We start from the raw sequence: 27,211 nt of genomic DNA, 5'->3' as shown, positions 1-27,211 counted from the left end.
TTTGTTTATGAACTTTGGCTTTCAGAGTGTGTTCTTTCTACACATAACCTCAGATAGTCATTAAAGTGGATCAATAACATTACTAAATGTACACATTCCTTCTTATTGAATAATTAACAACTTTCAGGATGAGAAACTACCAAGACGTGATAACTTTTGCTGGAAGATTATGAAAGAAATACAAAGCTCTGTTTTATTTGTTTTAAGGATTTATTTATTTATTTATTTATTTGAGAGAGAGAGAGAAAGAGAGAGAGAGAGAGAGGGCACACGCACATGGGTGGAGGGGCAGAGGGAGAAAATCTTCAAGCGGACTCACAAGTGAGCATGGAGCCCTGCGCAGGGCTTGATCTCATGACCCTGAGATTGTGACCTACCCAAAACCAAGAGTCAGGCATTTAACCGACTGAGCCACCTATGTGCCTCCAAAGCTGTCTTAAATGGTCTTTATTACTTCAGAAATGCCCTTTACCATTTTAATCTTATTCTTGCCTCATCCAAAGTTATAGAATGAGGACCAAGAAATTCCATCTGTTTGCAATACCTGTTACTCTGCAGCAGTCCACCGACTTCACCCCAAATTTCCAAGGTTCCTAACCCGCCGGAAAAGATATTTCCTACCTGAGGCTGAGACCCTTTGGACAACAGAACAAGCACCAGTTCCCTGAAAGGTCTATTTAGGCATTGTTCTCAAGTGTAATATTTGTTTCTTGATGGTAGGCTTATTAATTCTAATTCAGTGACTTTACCTTCAAATGTGGCATTTCTTATATGGTTGCAGTTACAAATTTTATTTGATATCTGATAAACTACAGTATTGTTTCAAATACTTTTGTCAAATTCAGATATAGACATTAAGATTACACACACTTTATAGCTGAAGACAATGAGGCACCCCAAAGTTGAGGAACATATTTAAGATGATACAACTAATCTAAGTAGCATAATTGAGAAATAAATTCATATCTAACAGTCTGCTTGTCATAATGGAAATATCAAATAGGTAATCATCTTGCCATATATTTCCCTGGCAATATATAAAGAGTGGGCCTTTTGAACAGTCTCCCATATATCTAGAGTCACCATCTTTAAGTCTTTTTATTCCACTGAAAATTCACATTTATGGCCAGTTTTTTACATTAAAATGTCATAATACAGACATATAGGAAATTTTATGTTTCTGGATTTTAATGTACTCCATACTTTACTACTCCATATTGCAATATTCTGAGGAATTTAACCTGTTGAGTCCCAAAGTTTGATGACATGAGCTAAAACATAGCATTCTTAGCATGGGGCTTTTGGATAATCACTTGAATTTCATACCACTTAAGGAGTGAAATACTGCTGTTACCCTATGATTTCGACAGTTAGAATTTTTAAAAGAGGAGGACAAAGAAGAGAAGAGAAAAGGAAAAGAAGAAAAAGTTTTTTTTAAAAAAACTCTGCAGTAATAGACTGTCCAAATAGAGAATATCAAGCCCAATACCCTAAACATCCCAATGCAAAAAATCACAATTAGATTTTTCTTATTAATTTCTTTTGGTCCTCCCATAGTCTCTAATTCTTGTTCCACTCCTCTTGAATCAACAGTCTACTTCTTGAAGTTTGTTTCTGGGTTGATATAGTCTTGGAAAACTTGAATTTCCTGTCTTTTATACAATCCATTTCATTGCAGCTCTAAGGCCAACGTTCTTGGGAGTTTCTTCCATTATATCCAACCATCAATTGATAGCTTATGACAAGAATCCTTAGGTTCATGTGTGCAGGGGAGGAAGATACAAGAATGACAGGTTTTGGTTAATTTATTAGAATGATAGAATATATCAGGATAGGAGCCTGGATTTCCCTATTGGATAAAATATATAAAAATATGGACCTAACCATGACCTTTTCTTAGAGACTTAGGCAATACCTGTTGAAAGTTAGTGTAAAACAATGGAGGACATTAAGATAAGGAAAGGAAAAGTGAATTGGGGTAAATCAGAGGGAGAGACTAAGCATGAGAGACTGTGGACTCTGAGAAACAAACTGAGGGTTTAGGGGGGATAGGTGAGCCTGGTGGTGGGTATTAAGGAGGACACTTATTGCAGGAAGCTTTGGGTGTGGTGCATAAACAGTGAATCTTGGAACACTGAAAAAATTTTTAAATATGGTAAGTTTTTTTTATTAAAATTGTACTGAATGTGTATATTGCTTTGGAGGTAATAAACTTCTGTAATATGAACTGTCTCCAAAAAAAATTAGTGTAAACCATTTTATAAATTATGATTGACAAATCTCCAGGGCTTTAAAAAACTCCCTGTAAGGTGTGGACCACAATCATCACTGGTAAGCAAGGAATAATGACCTAGTAATAAAATCTTGTACATAAATTTGCAAAAAGTTTTTGTGTCTGCCCATGCACATAAGAACATGCTTCTACAAATCCTGAAGAAGCAGTTGATGAAACATATTTACATCAATAGTATTGTAGCTATACAAAATTAACGTAGGAGTTGATTTTCTCTCTTTAATCTGACAGTTGTTCTATAATGTATATCTGAAAAAAAAACAGTTGCTCTTCTAACACTGTGGATCCAATTACAAAATAAAGGGCACACCAAATATACTTTAGTCTGTTTTTCATTTCTTCTCTTATAAGGTGAGGGAATAAGCCTTTTGTATTATCTTCTAGCCATCTAGAAACTGCCAAAAATGATTTGTGTGTAAGAGACATCTTGACAGTTTTATTACTCTCAATTTAGGGTTAGATTTTGGAGAAGAAAATAACAAAAGGGACTGTCTATTAGGAGAAACTGGCAGCGCAATTAAAATTAGAACATAGTTACCTAAGAACAAGGAACAGTTTTATTATAGGGTAAGTTGTTAACGAAGTGAAAATGCAACATTTAAAATAAACATAGCACCTAAAGTTAATAGAATATTGTATGTCAATTATACTTCAATAAAAAAACTATAAAATAATAAAATAAAATAAAATAAACATAGCAAAAAGAAGCAGAGGAATAAGTAAAAATTTTAGTTTTCCCTTAAATGCAGAATCTATGAATATGATAAGAGGCAGCATAAAAGGATAGAGGTTAACTATTTTGAGTTGAAAATAAACATACACATGAGGCATACTAAATCTTTTGGCAATCTGTATAGAATATATGAAAAATTATGTCTATATGATCTCTTTGTGAATGCAAATTGTATATTGTAAGATCATTTTTCATTTTAACTGTTTAGTCCTCTCCTTTCTATTATCCCTAGGTTGTTCTTCTTTATATTAATGTATCATTATATGTATATATGTAAGCATACAGACCCAGATACACACAAATGTATTCAAATTATAGAAAGGTTTAACCTTAAGCTTTAAAATATTAACTTCTCAAAATATTATAAGGTGATGCATATACCATATTGATTTTACTATCTTAATTTGAATTAAAGTGAATACTTTTATATGTAAAACTCTAATAAAAATTATTGCATTGCAACTTGGTATGTTTGATGCTTTGTGTCTGTGGATTTTGCTTTTCTTTGGAATTTTCCAGGTATCAAAAATATTCACTTATTATTTTTGAAGTCTCAAAGTCAACTAGAGAACTTGGAAATTAAGTCGACATTTAAAAAACCACAATCATTGCCATTAAAAATTTGGCTTTGTAATATTTCAGTGAAAACCTATATTATAATACAATCCAAATGGAAAAACTGTAGGTCCACATATTTTGTAGCATTGTCTGAAGTTGGCAAGAACCAATACTTTTGTAAAAACTTGACTTAATATAATTCAGTTTCTCATTATTATCTTTAACATTTAATGAGTAATGGCAACTTCCATAAGCAGCAAAGTCAGTTACATAGGCAATCTAGGAAGTTCAGATTAGTCTTTTATAATATTATAATCCCAAACAATGCAAATCAAGGAGAAAACACGTGGGAGAACTTAGGCGGGTTATGTGTACCATAAAGCAGATTATTCTACGTATTTTTTATTGTCACCACTGTATAAAATTTGATGATAATCCCCAGTTTGTATTTTTATAAAGTATATAATATATTAGAGTACAAACGATTTTTATAACGATTTTAAAGTATTTATAAATAAATGCTTATAAATAAAATGAAAAGAAATGAATTTTGGATATTTACTTCCTAGGTTAGACTAGGTAGTCTTATTTGTGCTCTGGAGTATACGTATCTCTCTCTGTAGAGATTATTTCTCCACTACCTGTTTAGTCATGCCACTCTGCTACCAAAAGCCCTAAATGTTCTCTGTTCAACTTTAGGGGATCATGTCGAACATTTCCCAAAATATTAGTACCAATTTATACTCCAGGAGTTTACAAACCATTAGTTTCTCCTAATCGTCACCTATACTTGGTATATTCAATATTTTAAATTTTGGTATGTTTATTTTTTAATGTTCCACTGGCTTCTTTTTAAAGCATTTTTTAATACTGAAAAAAATTACAAAATAATACCAAAAACAATAAAAGAGCAACCCTCAGAGTAGAACCTTTTCATTCTTAATAACAGTTTCTCAAGGTCTTCCCATTTTAAATAACAAAGTTTATCAGTTCTCTGTTGTCAATTGTTGCCACGTTTCAAAAAACAATGTTTCTTAGTACTATGTCCTTGATAAACAGCAGAACTGATTCTGCAATTTTGCAAAACTTCTCACGAACAGAAACTGTTTTTAGAGAATTGCAGTATTGAGAAGCATTGGTTTCTGACATTATATTAGAGCTCTTGAGAGAATGTGCTGTTAGAAATCATATCAGATAATATACGACCAAAATAAATGGACTTTAATCTGGGAGAGATCAAAATGCTTTGTATGCTTAAAGAGACTCAGGAAAAGCTGACCAGCATTTTCTCCCACTTCTGTTAAGGCTAAACAAATTTTTCTTGCTTGCCCAGTAATGTATTCCCATTCTTTTTGGCATTATTATAATTTTGAGGTTAAAGATACGTAAGTCTCTACCTACAATTGCCACATCTTAGAAATAATGAACAAATTGCAACAACAACATAAATAAAATAGCAGATGAAACTAAAATTCAGAAACCAAAATTCAGCTTTATTCAGAGGGGAAAGTGAATTGCAGAGTACTGCTCATTATGAGAGTGAAATGAAACTAACAGAACCCAAGATTGGAGCAAACTACCCATCAGCCTAGAGGCCTTTCTAGTCTAGAAGCAGAACCTTCAAGGTGCACCATGTATGCTTTCTTCACAGGAAAATGAATATTGGGGATAAGGAAGAACATTGTTAATTTCTTATGGCTTTTACCAGTTTCTCTACCCTGGTATTCATTTCTTTCTTATTGAAATATAAGAACCAGCTTAGGGATATTTTTGTTTATCCAGTCATATGCATTGAAAAACATTTCTATGTTTGTGGTTATTTTTTTTTTACTTTGGCTTATTGTGATTTTACTATTGATACACATATTTTTTTCAATTTTGGTATAGCCAGATTTTGTTTCAGGATTTTGTTTAGAAATGACTTAAGGAAAGAAGTATTAGACCTAAATGAAAGAAGAAATAGATACATTATGTACCAGATTCAGATTCAAATTTGTAAATAATTAATTCTACCTAAAATAAAGTATTCATTCATAACAATCCCAATCAACACACAGCATTCTTTCATAGTGGAGCTTGACTAGCAGGTTTCAAATTTACCAGAGACAAAGTATAAGAGAAGGTCTGAAAAAAAATATGCAAGGAGAATTTTAATGCATCTTTACTTATGAAAAAAATTTGCTACTTCTATTTCTTTTCTTTTTTGTTGTCAGGAAATCACCCACCTTAGGGATTTGAATGGAAACTGAACAGACATATGTTGCCATTATGCTTCAAAATTCTTTAAAAGGACCCAATTCTTTCTGTTAACTGTATTGCTGTTTAACTTATGATTCTCCTCCCTTTAAATGAGGGAAGGACCTCCTGCTTTCTCCATCACAGAGAAGGGGCGGAGCATTCTCTAGAAGCTTGGATGTAAGCTGTGCCTGGGCAGTCTTGGAGGAGGAGCCGCATTACATACAGACTTGGAGGCTTCCGCCCCGAAGAGAAGAAGCTTGGAGGTAATGGCTGTCGTAAAAGCCAGTTATTTTCGGTGATTTCTGGAAACTTTCGAGTAAAGGTGAGAAAAGAAGGGACTGCTGCTTTGGAGTGGAGAGAAAGGAGTGTCGTTTCGTGGGGGTCGTTGTTTCTATGAGGGAATTAATGCCTGAATTTTGTATTCCTTCAGATATTTTAAAAGTCCACATTTTGAAAGTGGGGGAGGTGGTGATCAGATTACACCTGCGGGAAAAATACTTCATGAGGTGCCCAAAACTAACTTCTGAATAGTGCATTTAGGTTTCAGATGAAAAGCAGTGGTAACAAGGGATAAATGATGAAACAAATGTTGAGAAATAAATCTTTCTTTAGAAAAAAAAAGATTGTGATAGTCCCAAATGAAAAATGAAGTTAGTTGGGGTGTTGGCTTTTCATATTACTTTGATTGTATTGTGTTTCTAACAAATCTTACTGTTGTGAAGGAGTTTATATAGTAATGTATAACTGTGGGGATTTAAGTAGTTCTGAAAATTAGGAGTTTGGTTGTCAGTGGATTCTCAATGCCTTAGAAAAATTGCTTTTTTGTGGAAGTTCAGAGGACTGTCTTTGTCTACATCCCTACCTAGCTATCAGAAGAATGTGTTCCTATTTTTACTAAAATCTGAAAAATCATAAGCTAAGGAAAAATGGGCTTATGTTAATATAATAAAACACAACAAACAGTATGTCTAGTAGTTAAAGATGTCTAGGAGAAAAAAGAGAGGAAATTTTCCACTTCTTTCTTCCACATTTCACTTAGCGTGTAGTACCTGTGTCAGCATAAATAAGAGAATTTTTAAAAAGATTTTATTTATTTATTTGACAGAGATCACAAGTAGGCAGAGAGGCAGGCAGAGAGAGGGGGGAAACAGGCTCCTTGCAGAGCAGAGCGCCCAATGCAGGGCTCGATCCCAGGACCCTGGGAATCATGACCTGAGCCGAAGGGAGAGGCTTTAACCCACTGAGCCACCCAGGAGCCCCGAGAATTTTAAAACATGGTGGAGAAACCTACCTTCCCCAAAATGTATAAATATACATAAACATGGAAAAATCTTCAAATATATGGGTGAATAAATGTAATCTCAGATGGTACATCCTAGTGTATCTATGATGAGGGGAACAACCAAAGGGATTAGACTCAAATGTAAGCAGTAAACAACTCAGTGGTTGAAGTAATGATGGTCTATATTTTCTTCTTTGGACTTTACGTATCTTTAGAGTTTTTTGGAAACACATAATGGAGCTGAGAGGGAGCAGTCTGTTTTGTTACAGATATTTAAATAGGCACCACACACACTCCATTGTCTTTACCTGGAGGTGGATCTGAGAAGGCTGGTTATCTGGTTGCTTGGGCTTTTCTTACAATTCCAGATATTTAGACTCTGTCCAGACTTTGGTTCAAGTAGAAGGTATGTATTTGCATTTTGATGTACTCTTGAGAAATAATTCAAAAAATTAATGTTTAAAACATATTATAGAATAGTCACATAGGACAGTGCATCCATAATGTTGAATAGTATGCAACTGTAAAAAGAATAAGCTAATACAATGAGCTAAATAATAATAAAAAAAGATGTCCATGGTATATTCCAAAAATAAATTTCAGAATGACCTTTATTATATTAATACATTATATGCCAGAAAAATCTGGAAATATGCGTGCTACCTTATTAATTGGGGATATAGGTATTGTTGGAGAGAGAGAACATTTCAGTCTTCTGTATATCATATTTCTCCATTTAAAAAATCTTACTTTGAAAAGAGTAAGCTTGAATAATTCTAATTATGAGAAAAATGAGATCAAATTTTAGAAATATAAACAACTCTTGTAACAGTAATTCACAAAAAAAGTGATGTGGGAAAATATCGATGTGGAGAGATGATCAAGCATGTTCTTGTTTAAAAACCATGCATATGTATAAATATCTGTAGGAAAAATCTAGAAATATGGAGAGAAAACCCTTATATTTTGACCATTATTGTGGAGGTTTGTTTTCTTTGAAAAATTAAAAGATGAAGAGATACAATATGTATGGGAGATATTAGAATAAAGACATTAAAATGAGGAATTGTTATTCCATTTTTGCCTAACACAATTCTTAAATCGAGGATGAAAAAGTATGGAAGCCTAAGAAGGCCACTGTCTGGATAACTAGTTCCCACCCTTTCCCACCAAGGATCCAGGTATCTGCAGTTCTCTTTCTAGTCACAAGATGGCTCTTGCCCGGTGTCTTGAATTTTCTCCATGCAACCATTTCTAAGAAGTGGACAAACAAAGCAATGAAGCATATTTTTCATTAGCAGGTGATGAGACAGTATGTACAGTGTGATTGCAGCTCTGCTGAAATTTTTCATAGGTGCAGAAAAAGCACCCACACTAAGACTGATGTAAGAATTCAAACAGAATGCATTTTTTTTAAAAGATAGCTACAGAGATTTAGATATAGAAGTGGACAGCAACTATTATTTCCCTTCTTGCCTGTACCCAGATCATACTTTTCATGAGAGAGCTCATTTCATCACGAAGCAAATAACAACTGTATCACAGAGAGCATTTCAAATAATAACCAAAAGGGTGATAAACATGGCATCTGCATAGTAGATGAAATTTCACCTCATTTCCTATGTTTCAGAATGACCCTCATGCTGAAGTTTTGGTAAGGAAGTTTCTTTCCACCTTTTCCATTGAATTGGTTTGATTCCCTGTCTCCTTTGGGACAGTCTAGGTTAATATCAAAGATACACGTGACCTAGGGAATCTGCATGTGATGCCCATTGAGCCCCAGAAAGGCAGTGTGACCTCGGAAGTACTGAGCAGGGAGAAGGCTCTGCTGGACAAGCAGCTGGAGTGAAAATCAAGACAGCCAGATCACAGGACCAGATCCTCTACGATCCACGTGACATTGGGTAAGGCTCCTCCCATTCCATGAACTATTTCATGAAAATGTGTTGAGAACCTAGGGTATGTGATGCGTTTGCTTCCTGCTGTATCCACAGCATTTTGAATTAAAAGCTGCATTTCATACTAAAATTATGTTAGGTCGTGAATTAGCAGTACAATTTATTTTGTTTGCTATTCAGTAATTAAGAGTCATAGCTTCTCATTTGGGGAAAAAAATCTCTTGTGTTAAACCATTGTGAAGAAAATTGTGCAAGAATCTATTCAGGCATCTACCTGAGGTTTCAGCCAATGGTCTGACTCTCCATTCCTTGACAGCTAGGTTGTCATCACCACATACTACATAACATAGTTACAAATATAATTTTAAAACCTGCTTAAGGTCTTCTGACCCTCCTTACATAGACATCTGTATACTCTCTGGAATAGTAGCTTATAGTGGTTTAGCACATTTAATTCTTTCCCAACAGCCATCAGGAATCTCTCTCTCCTGAAGTCATACTCTTAATGAGGTTGGTGCTGAATCTTACCCCCTGTGTCCATGAGATCTTTGTTTGCTTTGGACAGATGGAACAGCACTAGCAGTATAGAAAACGCAAAGCCGCACATTCCCTCATGATAATCCAGTGGAGTCCAAAAGTTCCAAATTGTCCAGGAACACAAATAATGTCCCTGACACTGACTAAGACTCTCCTGCACTCATTCCCTTCCTATACTACAATAGAAATAATAAAGACAGGATATTAGGTTTGTTATTGTAATCTTTCTTCTCTGTTTTTGTTCCTCTCTCCCAAAACATGTTCCATGTCTCTCACCTCTGCTGATATTATTTATTATTCTGATTTTTATCTTATCTTCATTCTCATTGTCCACATCCTTTCTTCTTAGCAAAGTAAACTTTGTGTCTGATCCCTTTTCTTTTCTTCCATGTTTTAATCTAATTCAGTTTTCACTCATCGAACATACTTTATTCAGGCTCTTTTGTGAAGTTTCAGGATAAGAGGCTATAGCAGGTGAGAACCATCTACTAGCCCTAATAAGAAGAGTTAAGGATTCTTTAAAAACACTGCTTTCCTAGAAAACCAGGCAACTAAAACCGTATCAGTGGCATAAGGTTTTTCCTAGCATATTGTGTATCTATTGATTGATTTCTTGTCTCTATCTGGCTGCACTGATGGAGCATGAGAAAATTCAGTTTCTCAGTGGTTAAATTGGACTTCTTTTGCCCCGTTTCCAGTACTTCCTATCTCATCTGTCTCTTACTGCACACTTAGACAGGTAATAAACTCTTTTTTGTTTTACCATTAAATATGATTTAATATTTAGACAACCTAGGTTAGTATCAGAGATAGATGTGACTCATGTGTCTTTCTTAACTATGCTATCTAGTGTAGGGAGATGACTACTTAGCATAGTTGTCAAGGATTTGATATATTTCTCTCTGCTGAACTAATAAAGGTCTCAAACCCACAACTGTCTGCCTGCATGCCTGCCTGTTCAAACCCTTCAAAAACATGACTCTGTCATAATGCCTCCATGACAGATTCTTAAAAGTAAGACATTGGATTTTGCCAATAGAAATCCGTATATCCTCACTGAAGACCCCTTGACATCCTTTATTCAGATTGGCTAGCTGAATAATTTTGACCCATTCTGACCCAGCTGTTATGTGTCTCTGGAAGAATGATGGCTTCTTCTTTCTTTAGAGTCCCCAGTGCAGATAGTTTTCTTTCTCGTTTGCTAATTACAGGAAGAGCTGTGTCATACTGCAGCTCTGTTATTCCAGCCTGAATAATCAGAGGTAGCAGGAGGTAGCAGTTGTGTTTACTTGTTCACTGTGATAATGGATGAGGTTGTAGGGGGTCTCACCAAATTTACTTACATTTTATATGTTGCTTGTGTTTTTTAACCTAGCAAAACATTATGTTAGGAGAACTAACCCCCTGAAAGATCCATTGGCACTGTGTAGGTTTTAGCACTTCCTGGGAAATAGCACCTCTAAGTTAAAAATCTAAATTTAAGTCTTACTTTATGGAATGTTTTGTGCACACAAAAGCTCAGTGAAAGAGGATAGAGAAACGATTTTCTCATATTGAATTAGAAGTAGCAAACAACAAAAGCACAAGAACAAGGAGTTGCCAAATGTAAATGAGGACGGAATGAACTGGGGCGTTTTTCTACATAAATGACTGATTTTTCAGCCCCTGCCCTGTAATAGCTGTATCTTCAGGGGAAGATACTGCCAAGCCCCGCAACACAAAAGAGATATGTCATCTACCACATAACCAAGTGAATGCTATCATGCAGATATGGTCAGTGCAAAAACATAGTGCAGAAAAATATTTTTAAAATTTGTGTTGATGTGTGAATATACGTCAAAGATGGAGAGTTCATAGATGAGTCTGATAGTTATGAAGGTGGTTGTAGTTCACCAGTGTGTTCCCCAGAACTGACAGGAAATTAAGCAACGCTCACTCTGGGGTTATATTTATCAATTTCCTCACGATCTGAAGGTAAATGACATCATTTCTGGTTCAGCCAAAGACTCGGGATTCCAAGCCCAGGAGGCAGTGAATACTGGTGGAGAAAGAACACATCCTTTTGTTTGGGAGTCAAACAGACTTTGGCTTTAATTGTTTTGCCCTCTTCCCAGCTTCATGACCTTGCCCAAGAGCCAAAGTGCCCATTTCCTCATTTTCTGGTCAACTGTCCATTGTATCATTTCTTCGTGTCTTTGTAAGTGAAATTAGGTAGAAAAATCTCATTGCTGTTTACATTTGCGTTTCTTTGATTATTAGGGAAGGTGAATATCCTTCATGTATCATTTACTTTTAATTTTTATTTTGATTGGGTTTTGAGAAGCCCCACTGAATAGCACTTTCCTTTCTCCACAGAACAAATTGATATAAAACCAATAAAGTTGCAGGTGGGAGCCAAAATATCAGCTCTTGTACAATGGCAAGATAAGTTGCAGGGCATTGATTATTGTGAAAATCAAGTGAGCCTTATAACACCACATTTAAACAAATCTACCCAACAGCCTAGAGGCTTGCAGCTGCACAAAAAGCAGAGAGAAACATGTAGTTAAATTACTTGAGCTTGCTCACAGGAAGTAAATAGGAGCAGGGTACAGCTATCCCCACAGAATATTGTAGATTGCTGAGCTCCTGGGTGACTCAGTTGGTTAAGCGACCAGCCTTGGCTCAGATCATAATCCTGGAGTCTCAGAAACAAGTTCCACATCGGGGTCCCTGCTGAGCAGGGAGCCTGCTTCTTCCTTTTACCTTTCCGCTCTCATAACATCTCTCTCCCTCTCAGAAATAAACAAATAAAATCTTCCAAAAAAAGAATATTGTGAATTGTCTATTTATACCTTTGCTTATTTTTTTCCATTCTGCTGTTTGTTCTTACTAATTTGGAAACTCTACTTTATTTTTTTTAATATTTTATTTATTTGACAGACAGAGATCACAAGTAGGCAGAGAGGCAGGCAGAGAGGGGGTGGGGAAGCAGGCTCCCCACTGAGCAGGGACGCGGGGCTCAATCCCAGGACCCTGGGATCATGACCTGAGCCAAAGGCAGTGGTTTAACCCACTGAGCCACCCAGGCGCCCCTGGAAGCTCTACTTTAGATGAGAGGTTTTTTTTTTTTTTTTTTTTTTTAATTGAAAATGGTTTTGTGAAGTTTGTCATCCTGTTTTCAACTTTGGTTTTTTTGTGTTTTTTCCATTTTTTTTTTTAATTTCAGTATATTCAGATACAGATCTCTTTTCTTTAAAGATTTTGATGTTTTATGTCTAAGGAATGACTGTACTTGAAAAAACTAGAAAACATTCTGAAAGATAAAGGAGACCATGTCCCAGGGCCAGAGAAATAAAATTACAGAGATATAATTCTTCACAAATTAATGTATTCATTCACGGCGATCAGAAACAAGAATCTAACAGGTCTTTTTAATGGACAATGACCAGCTGGGTCTTAAAATCTGGTAGAAATAAGGTGCCAGAAAAGGCAAGAAAAATATGCAAGAGCTATTTTTAACTGGATCTTTATTTTATGATAAAGGGATTTGCTGTCTTTTCAGGAAATCACCTTACCCCTGTGGTTTGAATGGAAATTAAAGAGACACATGTTGCCATTTCACTTTCAAGTCTTTTAAAAATGAACGTTTTTCCCCTTTAAGTGAATTTCAGTTAACTTGGCGATTCTCCTCCCTCTAATTGAGGGAAAGGCCCCCTACTTTCCCCATCACAGGGAGGGGGCGGAGCATTCTCTGAGAAGCTTGAAGTGAGCTGTGCCGGGCCAGTCTTGGGGGAGGGGCTGTGTTTCACGAGGCTGCAGCTGACAAGAAGCTTCAAGGTAATGGCTGTCTTAAAGCTAGTTATTTTCTGGGAATTTCTTCGGGCTTTTGTGTTATGGTGGAAAAAAAAAAAAAAACGACAACAGACGTTATTGCCTGGGAGAGGTGGGAATGGAATAAATTCGGTTTGGGGAGAATTGCTGTTACTGTGACAGAATCAATCCCATGAAAATTTAGTTTCTCTCAATATTTTATGAAGTCCACAGTGTGAGAATGGGTGATCAGATTACAGTTTCTAAATTAAGACCAGTGAGGCAAGCTGTTCATGTTAATTTTTACATGGCATTCCATGTTTCTATTTTTGTTACAGATTGTATTATGTTTTGATGTAAACATTTATTATTCTACACAAAAAGTAACTGATAGAAAAATGTAAGCATAAAAAGTGATTGACAAGTACAAACACAAATATAAATGTATGTGAACGAATGTGGGAGGGATTCAGATATGCTGTTGAGTGACAACATTTGTGTAAAATATATGCATTTTCCTTAAAGAGAACTATACTCCCATGTTAACAGTCAGCATCTCTGAAGTATTCAGATTACTGAGGATTTCAAAATACATTTTTATTTGGATTCAGCATTTTTAGAATTGCTTTATTTCATGATTATTTTTATAATGAGAAGAGCACAGTGACGCTGCAACAGTATACCTGTTTGGTTTCAGACACATAAACATAAACATTCACAGACACGACAGACATGCAAACATACCCCTCTTGTCTTCTGCCAATAGTGGAAATTTTCCTGGACCTGATCGAGCTCATAGCCTGGTTGCTCTTTTGGCTACCGCCCTGCATGTATCCTCCTTGCAACTCATTCTTTCAGACCACAGGTATGGCTGTGGTCAGCAAGAACTATTTTTCTATATCTTTTAAGTCTATTCAGGCGGTTTGGTTTATTTCTGTTAGCAGATTTAAAAATATCATGTGACATGGTGCATCCACAGAATTGAATGCTATATAGCTGACAGATGAAGTATGAACATGTAGTGATTTGAAAAAAAAATGTCTGAGAAGTAGTATTAGGTGAAAATGGAAATTGTAGAATGGAAAGCACTATATTATGTCATTTAAAGATAAAAGACTGCCTTAATGCTCTATGTCTAACAAGATCACCAAAAAATATAAGGCTGCCTGCTAATGGGATTGTGTGGTTGGAGGCATAAGACAGTCTTTACTATCTTTATGTAAAAATAATTCTTAATATATATTTAGTCATTTTTTTAAAGGTAGCAAAAAAAGTTTGAGATAAAATGTTACAAATTAGGGGGAAATTACATTTAAAATCATTCATAATCAATGAAAATACTTATTGATATGGAAAAACTTTCAAACCATGTGCTTTAGCATGGTGAAAAGCTGGTCTGAAATTATATACATTCATGTGTATTTGTAAATAAAGATTATGGAAAAATATTCAGGAAAAAATAATACTATTTTTCTAGAATTACACTTTCTTTTTATAAATCATCTTTTCAGTTTTCAGTAACTATGCAATTTTTATCAGCCCATTAGAAGTAAAGACATTAGCATTCAATGTTTTGCATAATGCATAACAAAACTGTAAATTTGAGCATGGTATATTCTAGAAGCCTGAGAAAATTGCTGGCTTGGCAGCATGTAGTTCCCACCATTCCATAAGAAGGTTCTGGTAGTAATAGAGTGCAGTTCTGGCACTGGTCACAAGATGGCGCTTGCCAGAGTCTCCAAATTTTCTCCAAGCAACTATTTTTATGGAGTGTGCAAACAAAGACATGAAATGTATTTTGTATTACCAGACTATGAAATGGCACGTAGAGTATGATTATAGCTTCGTTGAAGAAAACTGCGTGTCCAGAAGAAAAAGCCCCACATGAGAACTGATAGGAGAACTCAAAAAGAAAGCATTTTTTTTAAAGTAACTACATAGAATTTGGCCTATAGAAAACAGAAGGCAATTGTTATTTCTCTTCTCTTTTGTCCTCACCTCACCTTTCCTAATAAAGATGATATCAACATGAAGCAAATAACAACTGTATCACAGATAACATTTCAGTAATAACCAAAAAGGTAATAAACATGGCATCCACATTGTAGATGAAATTTCCTCATTTCCTGTATTTCAGAATGACCCTCATGCTGAAGTTTTGGTAGGGAAGTTTCTTTCTACATTTTCCATTGAATTGGTTTGATTCCCTGTCTCCTTTGGGACAGTCTAGGTTAATATCAAAGATACACGTGACCTGGGGAATCTGCATGTGATGCCCATTGAGCCCCAGAAAGGCAGTGTGACCTCGGAAGTACTGAGCAGGGAGAAGGCTCTGCTGGACAAGCAGCTGGAGTGAGAATCAAGACAGCCAGATCACAGGACCAGATCCTCTACGATCCACGTGACATTGGGTAAGACTCTTCCCATTTCATGTTAAAACATGGTTCCAAGTTGAGAATATGCAGTACAATTTTTTTTCTAGCTCGGGAGCCATAGCATTTTAAATTTTAAATCATATATTCTAGTGTTAGGAAAGAATTATCTTAAACTTCTAGAAAGGAATTATATAAATGGAAATCTACTTATGGAAGACTTATAGGTTTCTGCCAACTGCTTGACTCTCAAGAAATCTTTGAAAGCTACCCTAGTCACTAGGTAGCTATGGTAGCCATTCCAAATATCTAACTTCTAAGCTCATCTTCTTGATGAGGTCATTGTGCTATTGTCTGAATCCAGGAGACACAAACCCGAGTATCTACGTCTGATTGCCTTGGGTAGATAGGGCAGCACTGGCAGCTTTAAAAAGTTAAGATTACCCTAGGGGCACCTGGGTGGCTCAGTTGGTTAAGAATCCAACTCTTGATTTCAGCTCAGGTCATTGACTTAGGGTGGTTATCTCTGGGTCATGAAACCAAGCCCTGCATCAGGCTCCACTCAGCGGGCATCTGCTTCTCTCCCTCTCCCTCTGCGACTCCACCCTGGCTGTGTGCTCTGTCTATATATATAAGGTAAATAAATAAATCATTTTTAAAAAGCTAAGATTACCCTAGAATAAACCTCAAGAGGCCCCAACGTACCAAAACATCCAATAGTAGAAATGGTCTCCCTGACACATTCCCCAACACCCCCCATCTCCTACCATACACACCCTCATTCATTTCTTATATGTAATAGCTATAATAAGTATTACATAATAGGACATTATAGAATTACTTCTCATTCATTGAATTTTCACATATTTTCCCCCAACCACAATATTTCTTTGGTGCCAGGCATATATTCATCTTTTTGTATGTCTTCTCCATTTTCATTGTCCACCTTCCTTCTCCTTTGACAGAAGAAATCCTTTTGCTTATTCTCTTTTCTCTTCGCCTTCTCTTTAGTGACTATTTTCTTACTCCCTCATTTAAGTGAATATTTCTTATCTCCCAAAATCACTTACTCAATCTTCCTCACAAGTTTTCAGGAGGATATGTTTAAGCACTGAATGCAAAAAATTCTTTGTAGCCCTGAGGCAATAGAGGCCTCTAAAATCACAGTTTTTGTGGTTAGCTGGGCAGTCAGACACAGCCCCAATGACCTAAGGATTTTTCTAAATGATTCAGAGTTCACTGATTTATTTCTAGTCTATATCCAGATATACCAATCAATTACACACATGTTCAGATCTTCAGTGATTCATTTTGAACTTCTTTTATTTTGCCTTTCTGATGTTCTTACCTACTCCTTGCTTCACACTTCAACTGTTACTGAACTTTTACAGATGATTTTAACCAGTCCCTTTTTTTATTAATTCCAAGAAGATTGTAGTAAAGCTCTGTTTACTACATGCTCTAATGATGAAGTTGTGACATTCTCATCAACCTTTATTTTATTTCTTTTAATATACTTTCCATTCCATCATTCTGAATCTTAATTTCCTAGCAGCTTCAGCCATGGGTACTATGTAGGTATTAGTATTACCTGGGGAATACAAAATCTCCAGACGTGGCAGCTTTATCTTCTTGTGATCTCTAGGTCACTGATGGTACTTTTTTCTTTTTTCCCCTGTCTGTTCACATACATTTGGCCAGAGATTATGAAATCTTTTTGTCTCTGGCCATGATTCACTCTCTGGCTAGCCTTTTTCTTACCTGGCATATTCATTCTTAGCAAACTTTCTTCTGATGTTCTTCTTCTTCAGGTGGGCTGACGTTCAGCCAAAGAACATTAATAATAAGATTTTAACTTTGTTTATCACCAGTTTCTGTTATTTGTTTGTGCCTATGCCTTAGGGGTCATTCGATATTTTGTATATCCATGAATTATCTATAATTCCTTGCTTTACCAGTGCTCATGGCTCCCTCATGGTTTTTACAAGTGTTCTAACTGAACAATTTCTACTTTTTTATATGAACCTTATACACTAAAGATATTGATATTTGTTTATTCTCAAGCTACACTATCTCTCCTTTGGCTTCTACTTTCTCACTGGGGACGTAATTCTTAACCATATCTCTATATCCAGATTATGACACTTAGGCTACTACTCCTTCCTTTCCTTCCATTCACATAGCTGAGTGGCATGTGAAAACTTCAGTGTAGTTAAAGACTCTGCTAGTGAGGATAAGTTTCACAAACTGTAAGGTGCTGATGTCATCTGGATTCTTGACATTTATCTTGTGTTAACTAATTTCTAATGAAGGGATATTTAGTGAGTATATAAATTTATAGAAAGAGATACATAACTGCATTAAAAGTCATGTGTCTTGGGCGCCTGGGTGGCTCAGTGGGTTGGGCCGCTGCCTTTGGCTCAGGTCATGATCTCGGGGTCCTGGGATTGAGTCCCGCATCGGGCTCTCTGCTCAGCAGGGAGCCTGCTTCCCTCTATCTCCCTCTCTGCCTGCCTCTCCATCTGCTTGTGATCTCTCTCTGTCAAATAAATAAATAAAATCTTAAAAAAAAAGTCATGTGTCTTAGGTAACTGCCCAGTATTTTAAAGTGAGTTCAGAAATATAAGTTAGCAAAAATTAAAGATATTTAAAAAATTAAATTTCTAACATATTCTTTGTACCCTCCAGAAAATATTTTTATACATATCTTGTGGTACCCACAATCTATGCTGGTATTCGTGACCCAAAGTACAAATCACACTCTTATATGTATTCCCATCATTCTCACAGTGAAATACAAACTTCTTATATTGGTTATATTCTGATTTTGAATGCCTTGTTAAGGCTCAGGTTTATTGAGATATGATTTACATGGAGTTAAATTCACTCTTTTAGGTGTATAGTTTGATGAGTTTTGTCAAAGGTCTGTAGTCATGTAATAACCAATAGAATCAGGCTATAGATATAATTCCAAAATGTTCCCTCTTGCCGCATTGTAGTCAGCACTTTTTACCCTCATTCCTGATGGCCACTGATCTAATTTTTGTCCCTACAGGTTTTTATTTTCCAAAATATCTTATACATGGAGTCATATAATATGTAGTTTTTTTACATCTTGTTTCTTTCACTTAGCATGATGTTTCTGGTGTTTACCCATATTGATGTATGTATCAGTACTTTGTTATTCTGTTTTTCTACAATTTGTGTATCTACTTATAAGTAGATTTATAATTTTAGTAATTATGATTAAAGTTGTTATAAACATTCCAGAACAGATCTATGTCTGTTCATAAATTTTTATTTCTCTTGGATAAATACCCAGGAGTGGAATTCCTGGATTACCTGGTAAGCCTATGTCCAACTATATTAGAAACTGCCATACTGTTTTATAAAGTAGCTCTGAGATCTTGTATGTTCATCAGCGGTGTATGCATTCTAGTAGCTCTGCGTCACTGCCAGCAGTTGATACTGTCAGGTTTTCTCTCTCTCTCTCTCTCTCTTTTTTAAAGATTTTATTTATTTATTTGACAGAGATCACAAGTAGGCAGAGAGGCAGGCAGAGAGAGAAGAAGAAGCAGGCTTCCCACTGAGCAGAGACCCCAATGTGGGGCTGGATCCCAGGACCCTGAGATCACAACCTGAGCCAAAGGCAGAGGCTTAACCCACTGAGCCACCCAGGCACCCCGGTTTTTTCTCTTTTTAATATAAGCCATTCTTATAAAAGTATTAGTGATGTCTTACTGTGGTTTTGCTTACATATCCTTAATTATTAATAGTGTTGAGCATCTTTCAATGTGTTTATTTGATATTCATATACCTTCTTTGATGATGATCTATTTAAATTGGGGGTCCATTTTTTACTGGGTTGTTAATCTTATTACTGGATATATATTTTGGATAAAAGTTCTTTATTAGATATGTGTTTTGCAAATATAACCTCCTGTGGATTTTCATTTTATATTTTTAAGAGAAGTTTTCAAGTCCAATTCATCAATTTTTTATATGGTCTTAGGTAAGGGGCCAAGATGAATATTTTTACCTATAATGTCCAATTTTTACAACACTATTTGCTGAAAAGACCATTTCTCCACTTAATTACCATTGTCAAAAATCTACTGACCACATTTGCTGGTCTATGTGTGTTCTATTTATCTGTACATCTATTTTATAGTATATAATCTATTTTATAATATAATACACTATAATGATTAATAATTGATAACTAATAACGTACTTGAATGCTATAGTCAACTTTTTAGGGGAGGAGAAGAGCAGAGGGAGAGGGAGAGGGAGAGAGAATCTTAAGCAGGCTCCACACCCAGGGGAGAGCCTGATGCAGGGCTCAATCTCATGACCCTGAGGTCACAACCTGAGCCAAAATTAAGAGTCAGATACTTAACTGACTGAACCACCCAGGCCCCCTTGATAGCTGTAGTCTTAAAATCAGATAGCATGAATTTTCCACTTTGGTATTTCCATCCCAAAATTGGTCTGCCTATTCTAGTTCCATTATTTTTCCATGTACACTGTAGAGATATTTTTCAATTTCTTCAAAAAGTCTTCTGAGATTTCAGTTGAGATTGCAATGATTCAACAGATATGTTTGGAGGGAAGTTACATCCTAAAAATAATTAATCTGTCAGTCAGTGAACATGGTATATTTCTTCATTTATTTAGGTCTTCCTTGATATCTTTCATCAATTTTTTGAGGTCTTCAGCATACAAATGTACACATATTTGTTAGATTTGTCTTACCTTAGTATTTCCTAGTGTTTTTTTTTATGATATTATAAATGGTACTTCATAAAACTTCCAAACTTTAGGGGCGCCTGGGTGGCTCAGTCATTAAGCATCTGCCTTTGGCTCAGGTCATGATCCAGCCCTGCATTCTCCCTACTGTGCGGGAAGCCTCCTTCTCCCTCTTCCACTCCCCTTGCATGTGTTCCCTCTCTCGCTGTGTCTTTCTCTGTCAAATAAATAAATAAAATCTTAAAAAAAAACTTCCAAACGTCACTATATAGAAATAAATTGGGGCACCTGGGTGGCTCAGTAGGTTAAAGCCTCTGCCTTTGGCTCAGGTCATGATCCCAGGGCCCTGGGATCAAGCCCCACATCGGCTTCTCTGCTCAATGGGAAGCCTGCGCCCTCCTCTCTCTCTCTGGCTGCTTGTGATCTCTGTCTGTCAAATAAATAAATAAAATCTTTTTAAAAAAGAAATAAATTATTTTATATTGACCTTACATCTGCTCATACTGATAAACTGCCTTATTAGGTCTAATAGCTTTTGGGGGGAGTTGTCTACATGGATCATCATGTCTGCAAATAAAGACAGTTTTATGTCTTCCTTTCCAATATGTATGCCCTTAAATTACTTTTCAGGCATTACTGTATTGGCTAGTATCTCCAATATAGTGTTGAATAGTATTGGTGAGAGTATACATCCTTTCCTTGTTCCTGATGTTAGGGGAAGAACTTTCCGTATATCATCATTAAGCATGATGTTAACTTCAGGCTTTTTAATAGATATCCTTGATCATATTGAGAAAGATCCTTTTAATTCCCAGTTTTTTGAGCTTTTTTATCATGAGTGCCTATAGCATTACATAAGATGCTTTTTCTGCATCAGTTGAGATGATCTTCTTTTCCCCCTTTGGTCTGTAATACGGATACAGTAAATTACATTGATTTGCAAATGTATAACTATCTTTACATTCTCAGGATAAACTCCATTTGGTCATGATATATTATTCTTTTTCCATATCATTGGCCTTTTTCTAGATAATTTTCTACATCATTTCTATACCTAACTAATATCATTGGATCTATTTGTTTGTTTATGAGAGACATTGATCTTCAGTTTTCTTGTTATGGCTCTTTTTCTAGTTTTAGTATCAGGTTAATGCTGATATCAAAATATATTGTAGATTGTATCCTTCTTTTTTTACTTTACCTTTTTTCACTATTGTCATCTCGCTTGCATAGGGTACATTATTTTAGCTTATTAGCTAATTTTTTTATTATTAGCTAACCTCTGATTTGTACCTGGAGTTGGTCTTTGGCAAGAGATATATTCTTGCCCCTTCCTCATCAGTAGCTGACCCCTGCTTTTATTCATGTAGGACCCTGAACCTAACTAAGGGTTTCGTACCCCACCTCAGGGGCAGAGGTTTTGTTTTGTTTTGTTTTTAATTTATGTTATTATGTTTTGTTAGTCGCCATACAGTATGTTATTAGTTTTGGATGTAGTGTTCCACGATTCATTGTTTCCGTATAACACCTGGTGCTCCATTCAATATGTGCCCTCCTTAATACCCATCACTAGGCTCACCCATCACCCTACCCCCTACCCTCTAAAACCCTCAGTTTGTTTCTCGGAGTCCATAGTCTCTCATGGTTCATTCCCACTCTGATTTCTCCCCCTTCATTTTTCCCTTCCTTCTCCTAATGTCCTCTGTGCTATTCCTTTATGTTCCACAGGTAAGTGAAACTATATGATAATTGACTTTCTGTACTTGACTTATTTCACTTAGCATAATCTCCTCTAGTCCCATCCATGTTGATGCAGAGGTTGGGTATTCATCCTTTCTGATGGCTGAATAATATTCCATTGTGTGTATGGACCACATCTTCTTTATCCATTTGTCTGTTGATGGGCATCTCAGATCTTTCCATAGTTGGGCTATTGTGGACATTGCTGCTATGGACATTGGGGTACAGGTGGCCCTTCTTTTCACTACATCTGTATCTTTTGGGTAAATACCCAGTAGTGCAATTGCTGTGTCATAGGGTAGCTCTATTTTTAACTTTTTGAGGATCCTCCACAATGTTTTCAGAAGTGGCTGCACCAACTTGCATTCCTACCAACAGTGTAAGAGGGTTCCCCTTTCTCCACAACCTCTCCAACCCTTATTGTTTCTTGCTTTGTCAATTTTTTTACCATTCTGATATGTATAAGGTAGTATCTCAATGTGGTTTTGATTTAAATTTCCCTGGTGGCTAATGATGTTGAACATTTTTTCATGTGTCTGTTGGCCATTTGTATGTTTTCACTGAAGTGTCTGTTCATGTCTTCTGCCCATTTCTTGACTTGATTATTTGTTTTTTGGGTGTTGAGTTTGAGAAGTTCTTTATAGATCTTGGCTATCAGCACTTTATCTACAGTATCATTCACAAATATCTTCTCCCATTCCGTGGGTTGCCTCTTTGTTTTGTTGACTATTTCCTTTGCCGTGCAGAAGCTTTTTATCTTGATGAAGTCCCAAAAGTTTCATTTTTGTTTTTGTTTCCCTTGCCTTTGGAGACATGTCTTGGAGGAAATTGCTGTGGCTGATGTCAAAGAGGCTACTGCCTATGTTCTCCTCTAGGGTTTTGATGGATTCCTGTCTCACATTGAGGTCTTTGATCCATTTTGAGTTTATCTTTGTGTGTGGTGTGAGGGAATGATCAAGTTTCACTCCTCTGTATATAGCTGTCCAATTTTCCCAGCACCATTTACTGAAGAGACTTTCTTTTTTTCCATTGGATATTTTTTCCTGCTTTGTTGAAGATTATTTGACAGTAGAGTTGGGGGTCCATGTCTGGGCTCTCTATTCTGTTCCATTGGTTTATGTGTCTGCTTTTGTGCCAGTACCATGCTGTCTTGATGATCACAGCTTTGTAATAGAGCTTGAAATTAAGCAACAAATACCCACAGCGTTGTTGTTGTTGTTGTTGTCATTGTTGTTTTTAACATTTCCTTGGTGGTTCAGGGTCTTTTCTGGTTCCATAAAAATGTTAGGATTGTTTGTTTTAGCACTTTGAGAAATGTCATTGGTATTTTCATCAGGATGGCATTGAAAGTATAGATTACTCTGGGCAACATAGACATTTTAACAGTGTTTATTCTCCCAATCCATGAGCATGAAATGTTTCCCCACCTTTTTGTGTCTTCTTCAATTTCTTTCATGAGTGTTCTGTAGTTCCTAGAATATAGATCCTTTGGTTAGGTTTATTCCAAGGTATCTTATGGTTTTTGGTGCTATTGTAAATGGGATCGATTCTCTAATCTCTCTTTGTACAGTTACATTGTTGATATATAAGAAAACAGCTTATTTCTGTGCACTGATTTTGTATCCTGTCACATTTCTGAATTGCTGTATGAGTTCTAGCCATTTGGGGTTAGAGTCTTCTGGGTTTTCCATATTGTATTGTATTGTGTCATTTGCAAAGAGAGAGAGTTTGACCTCTTCCTTGACAATTCGAATACTTTTTATTTCTTTTGTTCTCTGATTGCTGTTGCTAGACCTTCTAGTACTATGTTGAACAATAGTGTCAAGAGTGGGCATCCTTGTCATGTTCCTGATCTTAAGGGAAAGGCTGTCAGCTTTTCCCCATTCAGAATTATATTTGCTCAGGGTCTTTCTTAGATGGATTTTATGAAATTGAGGAATGTTCCCTCTATCCACATATTGTGAAGAGTTTTAATTAGGAAAAGATGCTATATTTTGTCAAATGCTTTTTCTGCATCAGTTGAGGGGACCATGAGATTCTTGTCTCCTCCTACTTATGTGTTCTATCACATTGATTGATTTGCAAATATTGAACCACCCTTGCATCCCAGGGATAAATCCCACCTGGTTGTGGTTGTGGTGGATAATCCTTTTAATGTACTGTTGAATCCTATTAACTAGGATCTTGTTGAGAATCTTGGCATCCATATTCATCAGGGATATTGGTCTGAAATTCTCCTTTTTGGTGGTGTCTTTATCTGGTTTTGGGATCAAGATAATGCTGTCCTCATAAAAAGAGTCTGGAAGTTTTCCTTCTGATTCTATTTTTTGAAACAGCTTCAGGAGAATAGGTATTATTTCTTCTTCGAATGTTTGGTAGAATTCCCCAGGGAATCCATCAGATCTTGGACTGTTGTGTTTTGGGAGGTTTTTGATCACTGCTTCAATCTCATTACTGGTTATTGGTCTAGTCACATCATCAGTTTCTTCTTGTTTCAGTCTTGGTAGTTTATAGGTTTTCAGGAATGTATCCATTTCTTCCAGGTTGCTTAATTTATTGGCATATAGCTGTCAATAATAATTTCTGAAAATTGTTTTTATTTTCTTGGTGTTGGTAATGATCTCTCCCCTTTCATCCATAATTTCATCAATATGGGTCCTTTCTCTTTTCTTTTGGGTAAGTCTGACCAGTGATTTATCAATCTTATTACTTCTTTCAAAGAACCAGCTTCTAGTTTCGTTGATGATTTCTACTGTACTTCCGGTTTCTAATTCATTGATCTCTGCTCTAATCTTAATTATTTCCCTTCTCATCCATGGATTAGGTTTAATTTGTTGATTTTCCAGATCTTTAAGGTGTAAAGAGAGTTTGTGTATTCAAAATTTTTCTTTCTTTTCTTTCTTTTTTTTTTTTTTTGAGTGAGGCTTGGATGGCTATGTATTTTCCTCTTAGGATCACCTTTGCTGTATCCCATAGGTTTTGAACCGATGTGTCTTCATTCTCACTGGTTTCTACGAATTATTTAAGTTCTTCTTTGATTTCCTGGTTGACCCAAACATTCTTGAGCAGGATGGTCTTCAGCTTCCAAGTGTTTGAATTTCTTCCAAACTTTTTCTTGTGATTGAGTTCCAGTTTCAAAACATTGTGGTCTGAGAATATGCAAGGAATAGTTTCAATCTTTTGGTATCAGTTGAGAACTGATTTGTGACCCAGCATGTGGTCTGTTCTGGAGAAAGTTCTATTTGCTCATGAGAAGAATGAGTGTTCTGTTGTTTGAGGGTGGAATGTTCTATATATTTCTATGAGGTCCATCTGGTGCAGTGTGTCATTCAAAACTCTTGTTTCTTTGTTGATTTTCTGCTTAGTTGATCTATTGCTGAGAGTGGCATGATGAAGTCTCCTACTATTAATGTATTCTTATCAATATGTCTCTTTATTTTTATTAACAGTTGGCTTATGTAGTTGACTGCTCCCATGTTGGGGGCATAGACATTTACAAGTGTTAGATCTTGTTGGATAGACCCTTTAAGAAGGATATAGTGTCCTTCTGTATCTCTGATTACAGTCTTTAGCTTAAAATCTAATTTGTCTGATATGAGAATTGCTACCCCAAATTTCTTTTGAGGTCTTTTAGCATGGGGCGTGGGGCAGAGGTTTTTTACTTCTACTTCACTCCCTACCCATCCAGCAGCAAAGGATCTTTGCTTTTGTCCTGGGGATAGGAAGGTTTCCTGTCTCCCCCTTCCTGGATACGTGGGTTTTGCTTCTACTCTTCCCCCAGAAGCAGTGGCTTTTTACCTGTACCCAGGAGGGAAAGGTTTCTTGCTTCTCTTCTGGTGACTTAAGGCTTTTGCTTTTCATAATTGAAGGGTTTGGATAAGTGTATGGTGCTGTGTGTCTGTCTGCCAGCAATAGCTTTTTGCCCTCTACATACCTCAACCACTGATGTGGGCTCTTTTTGATCTCCTGCTTTGGCCCCAGTTATGTGTTTCTGGTTAAGGACTTAAAAAGAACTTGGCAGTGAGTGAGTGTATAAGTGTCTGGGATGCCAGGTATTCCAAACTATACTAGCCCATTAAGAATTTAAGAATTCATTAAAATTTCAGCTGATTTCTTTTTACCTGCTTGCATGACAGCCATCTCTGCCCCATGCTTTGCCAAAAGGAAAGCAGTACATGTGTCCTTTAATGGGGCTTGTCACCCTCTGTAAGTCAGTTTACCAGAGTTCTTTTTTTTTTTTTTTTTTTTTTTTTCACTTTTTTTTTTTTTCCAATTTATTTATTTTCAGAAAAACAGTATTCATTATTTTTTCACCACACCCAGTGCTCCATGCAAGCTGTGCCCTCTATAATACCCACCACCTGGTACCCCAATCTCCCACCCCCCCGCCACTTCAAACCCCTCAGACTGTTTTTCAGACACGGGGCGCCTGGGTGGCTCAGTGGGTTAAAGCCTCTGCCTTCACCTCAGGTCATGATCCCAGGGTCCTGGGATCGAGCCCCGCATCGGGCTCTCTGCTCAGCGGGGAGACTGCTTCCTCCTCTCTCTCTGCCTGCCTCTCTGCCTGCTTGTGATCTCTGTCTGTCAAATAAATAAATAAAATCTTTTAAAAAAAGAAAGAAGCAGATAGTTTCTAAAGCATATTCATAAATGGATTTTTATATAATGTTTATGAAATGTTTCTACTTAAATTTATTTTTTAAAATTATTATTAGTTAAAATCATTTTATAGTATCATATGTAATACATGACTTCTTTGTATACACAAATACATGACTTCTTTGTATACACTTTGAATTTTACACATGTATAGATTCATTCATATAATGAGTACCACCGTCAGAATACAGAAGAGTTTCATCACCCCACAACTTTCTGTGCTGTTCTTGTATATTGCCACACCCTCCCCCATCTGTAATTCCTGACAGTCAATGATCATATGGTCATCATTATACTTTTCTCTTTTTGAAAATGTCTATAAATGGAATCATACAGTATTGTGGCAGACACAACCAAGGT

General features: G+C 36.2%; 1 protein-coding gene across 5 annotated transcripts in view; it reads left to right on the top strand.

Moving 5' to 3' along the window:
• The first annotated feature begins 6,062 nt into the window (after positions 1–6,062).
• PWWP3B (PWWP domain containing 3B) overlaps positions 6,063–27,211 on the top strand; it is a 31,185-nt gene continuing 10,036 nt past the window's right edge. Inside the window, exons 1-4 of one of the 5 annotated variants that reach the window (XM_044235247.1) lie at positions 6,063–6,144; positions 8,823–9,008; positions 13,183–13,358; positions 15,562–15,742. The gene's annotated coding sequence lies outside the window, so the exon portion shown is untranslated. Of the gene's footprint in view, positions 6,145–8,822; positions 9,009–13,182; positions 13,359–15,556; positions 15,743–27,211 lie in introns of all 5 variants that reach the window. The other 4 variants (XM_044235248.1, XM_044235249.1, XM_044235250.1 and 1 more) reach the window with 4 other exon arrangements.

This window comes from Neovison vison, chromosome X, assembly GCF_020171115.1.
Source record: "Neovison vison isolate M4711 chromosome X, ASM_NN_V1, whole genome shotgun sequence".
Taxonomy (NCBI): Eukaryota; Metazoa; Chordata; class Mammalia; order Carnivora; family Mustelidae; genus Neogale; species Neogale vison.
The sequence above is the reverse complement of the archived record's forward strand: the minus strand, read 5'-3'. Positions and strand labels throughout refer to the sequence as shown.